This window comes from Panulirus ornatus, chromosome 70, assembly GCF_036320965.1.
Source record: "Panulirus ornatus isolate Po-2019 chromosome 70, ASM3632096v1, whole genome shotgun sequence".
NCBI classification, from domain to species: Eukaryota; Metazoa; Arthropoda; class Malacostraca; order Decapoda; family Palinuridae; genus Panulirus; species Panulirus ornatus.
Window position 1 is genome coordinate 9,744,235 of NC_092293.1, and position 4,993 is coordinate 9,749,227.

Consider the following 4,993-nt stretch of genomic DNA (forward strand, 5'->3'; position numbering starts at 1 on the left):
AGCACAGTCTTGAACCTGCCTCAACAGAGGAGAACATTTTTCATATGTCAACATGATAACGTCTTCCCAGTCACCTTCTCCCACTCCTAAATGTTGTAGGGCAGATCCCAGGCGCGCGTGCTTGCCTGTGTGCTTGGTTCAGTTGCTCTTCCTCAGCAGGAGTGTGGCAGTGTAGGTGTTGTTCCTGGAGACGGCGTCTGGTGGTGCCTGCATGACACTGCTGCGTCTGTGGCTGACGTGGACAGCTGACCTCATGGCTCTGTCCCGCACGACCTGCCCCAGCCGTTCATCCTCCTCACGCGTCCTGCACCGGGGTCGTCCACTTGGTAGTCTGGTGCGAGCCGACCTCTCCTACTGCCATCTTATCCACTTCGCTGCTCTCTGAGGAGGCCGTGTGGGGCAGCAGCAGTTCTGGCCACTGGTGTCCCAAGCAATGACTATATACACCATGATAGGAAAGCCACTGCTCCAACCAATACCAAAATGGATGACCAAAATACGTGTTGGCAACTTTGTGGGTCTCTCTCTCACGCCCTCTATAGTCATGACGCATAACCTTATTCTTCATGGGTCACTAATATAAATCTTTATTAAATACAAACGGCAGTATATAGTTTCACTCATCCTGATGTTATGTAGTTGTCATGTTTATCTCACCTTCAGATTTTCTCCTAGTACACATATGGTCAATAACAGGAGTAAAGGGTCTTATACTTCCCTTCATTCAACTGACGTAGCAGAAATTTAACCTATTTGCTTTTCTTCCATTTTGCTTTATCATTTATCTGTTAATAATAGTATATACATTTTTATCATCCTGATGTTATGTAAGATATTTTGATCACAACTGTCTGTTCTCCGTGTATCATATTGTATGTGGTTGCTCAGTAACATGATCATAATCATTTTTCGCTCATCCGCAATCTATGTATTGGATATTTCTCTCTATTTTCTCACAATTTCTCTTCTCTTTCAAATATTTCTTAATTATCTAATAGATCAACAACAGGTACACATTTATCTAATATAGTGCAAATAAGAGCATGTTAAACACACAGACCTTTCCAATCACCAGTATATAAATAGGATTTGCAGTCGCCATCTGCATGAATGATGCATAACAAAGATTAGCTTTGATGTATGATATAGCATTGCACATAAGCAGTGCAGACATATACACCTACACTGTAAGTTTCACAATCCTGCACCTACTGAACACCTTACAAAACAGGAAGATCTTGTTTCTGTTGGGAGGATGTCATCTGTCCAGTCACATAATTTCTTGATACAAAATGACAACTGCAGCAGACGTTGTAGCTTGTGTGTAACTTGTCTACACTCACATTCATAACATGAGGCACACAGTCTGCCACATGATACACCTGCACAAACAATGATCACAATAGGGAATTCTTCCAAATTAAGAGAAGTTTACAAATACGTGGCATGGCGCCCCTGCTCATGAATCATTGTCAACTCTATTATTGTTACGATTCATTAGGAATGAGTGAGAATGAGGGGGGTGGGGGTATAATCCTCATAAGTGAAAATCGTTATCATTGACAAGAAAACAAATGTAAACACTACACAGTAAATACGCATATAAAGCGTGTGAAAAATAGTGTATCATGTAAGGGAAGAACGTCACAAAATATATCACAGTTATACATGCACAATTTACTTGTTTTTCATTATTTTTTCAAAGAAATAGTGAGCGTATATTTTTGTAAATGTTAAACAGTTATTTGTGAAATCAAGGCCATTGCTACGATGCAAAGGTAAGCAAGAAACAGTTGTTTACTTACGGGAAAAATGATCTGGTGACGGTTGATGGCAACGCTAAGTATAGGGCCCGGCAGTGGAAGCAGCCCATCCTCCGAAAACATTATGATGGCTTTACTTAGCAGATGTATGGTCATAATCATAGTCTATTTTTCTTAGTATTATACTTTCCTCGTTATTTTCACAATTAGATATTTTTTGTTTTATAACTGAATATCAGACGTGATCAATCATGTAGTTTTGTCCATTGTATTGCCAGAGCGGAGTTCGGACACATGGCAGTGCGAGATATCAGTTGTGGTTTATTGTTAACGACACACCTGAATAAACCGAGTCTAGTGTCTTGTAGATCAGGCAGGTACTGCCGCTCGTTACACATCACAATATCATCATCATCATCATCATCACATAAGGCTGCAGCTCACCATCATTGACCTGATATATCTGTATGTTAACCTTACTTGTCAACAACAACATTAAACAACTCCTGCAGTTATGAAGAATGAGTGACATTTCCTATTTCTTGTGAGACATAAATCAAGTTTCATAAATCCCGTAGATTCAAGATGGATCGTCTTATTATAATAGGAAAATATTCCTTCATCTAATGCGACAAGAAAATGATATATGTTTCATTTAAGAGTTTAATGTCATCTTCAACGTAAGTCCATCCATGATGGACTGTAGAATTTCCATCGTTTGAGTGAGCCTATGTTGATAATACCTGCAGAAAACTAGGAGTGAGTTGTGCTTGTAATGTCCAGGTCAATCCAATGGTCCATTATGGCAAGGTCAACACAATGTGGTCAAGTGACTCATTACTGGATTCACATCTAAGCTTCACCAGCTAAGCTTATCCCAAGCCTTTCTCTCGTGTCCAGCCTAACTCTCAGCCCATGACCCACCCACTCTCTCTCTCTCTCTCTCTCTCTCTCTCTCTCTCTCTCTCTCTCTCTCTCTCTCTCTCTCTCTCTCTCGTGCATCCAACTTAACCCTCAACCCAAGCTTCTTTCTCAAGACCAGCCTCTCTCTCATCTTAACAATATCGCTCTCATTCCAAGATTTTCTCACGTCCAGCCTCGCTCTCATCACCTGCCTCTTTCATTCTTGTAAACTTTCACTTTCAGCCCAAGTCTTGCTCCCGTCTCCAGCCTCTCTCTCTCTCTCACCATCTCTTTCTCATCCTCTCCCACATCCCACGTCTCTCTCCCGTGTCCACACTAATTCTCATCTCAAGCCTCTCTCTCCTGTCCAGCCTGACTCTCGTCCCAAGCCTCTCTCTCCTGTCCTGCCTGACTCTCGTCCCAAGCCTCTCTCTCCTGTCCTGCCTGACTCTCGTCCCAAGCCTCTCTCTCCTGTCCAGCCTGACTCTCGTCCCAAGCCTCTCTCTCCTGTCCTGCCTGACTCTCGTCCCAAGCCTCTCTCTCCTGTCCTGCCTGACTCTCGTCCCAAGCCTCTCTCTCCTGTCCTGCCTGACTCTCGTCCCAAGCCTCTCTCTCCTGTCCAGATTGACTCTCATCATTATCAAGTGCATTGGAACTGCAGCAATATATTGAGGAAATGGCCAAGTATGTGCTATTAAATTTTACTCTACATGCGACAGCGTCTAGAGTAGAATTTAAAGTCACTCCTGTGTGAGGTAAACTTTGGTGTACATAGATAGCTACCCCACGATTCTCGTCTCTTCTATACGAGTGATAGCTATCTAAAGCGGAACAGTCTTCGACTGTGTCGTTTAGAAGGGTCTCCTGTAGACATATCACGGCTGGCCTATACAGTGCAAGCAACAGTTGTAATTGTGCTTGCTTATGCCTAAGGCCTCTACAATTCCACTGGATGATGTTGAACGTGTTAGTTTAAGTTATTTAACCGACCAGTTTCCTTAGCCCGTTTATGTCGGGACTTGGGCGAGTCCCCAGGAGAACATGATCGGTCCCTGGAAGTGGATGTTCTGGCTTCCATCACTTCTGTGTCCTCCAACGAAGAGGACCTGTGAATCACAGACCTCTTCGGTGGAGGTACTGGTACGATGACGTGCGACGTAGGTTTTTCTAGTTTAGTTAAGTTTAAGGATACGTTAGTCTTGTTCTCTTTCTTATCTTTATGGTTGGATGAGGATGTGGTGTTGGCATAGTATTTTTTGTGGCCTTTGGATGGAGAATTTGGTATAGGATTATGTGTCACCACACCTCCCGTTACCCAGGAGGGTAACACAAGTAATGTAGTTCTTTGGACGGTGGTGCCTACTGCTGAGAGAGAGAGAGAGAGAGAGAGAGAGAGAGAGAGAGAGAGAGAGAGAGAGAGAGAGAGAGAGAGAGAGAGAGAGAGAGAGAGAGAGAGAGAGACAGCTTTTAGTGTGGAGCACCTTGACAAAGAAAACAGAAAGAGGCGGGAGGTCGTCCTTTCCTCTAACAGTTGCGGGATCCGGAGCTAGCGAGCACCACGACCACTTCAGTCCACGGTCTTTGGGCCTCATATTCTAGTGAAGACAATCCAAGAATCTCACCCACATTATCAGGCTATGTTAGGTGGCCTGTTACCCTAAGAGGACAGAAGGATAATGACTGGTGGATCTGTTTCATATTTCTGGTCCTTGAGTTAGGGTTGTTGTCTGGCTTCCTAGTGAGTCTAAGATCGATAGTTTCCATCCATATTATTCACGAGGTAATTTTGCAACATATTAGAGGAATTAGGCGTTGTATGGAATGGAAGGGAGGGAGGGAGAGGGCGGGAATGAACGTAACTTACTATGAAGAGATTCTCCTGTGAGGTGGGACAAGTGCGTAGAGACAGCCAGAGAGACAGGCAGAGACGGACCTTGGATTGGAAATCACATAATATCTAGATGCTGGGGTTTCAGCCGCTAGCGTCCCAGACAATAAGGTACGTCCCTAGCTACACCAACTCCTCAACATGGCAGTCTGACACACTAAAGTTCCTCTAACTACAATAACAGAGAAGCGAGTTCCAGATATTGGTATTTCCAGGCACCAGAGTTCTGACTAAAAGAATTCTAAGGACTTTGAGCATGACATTCAGCCACTGGTGTGTCAGCTACAGAGTTCTGATGTGGCAGGAATTGCAAATTTGTCGTCATTCCAGGCGAGTTGTAGTCAAGATCTGTGGTCACGTGTGAGTACAATGGTTGGCATCCTGAACTTGCTGGATTCTGCTGTGACGTTTGTTTGATGACTTTCACACTCGTAGTCAT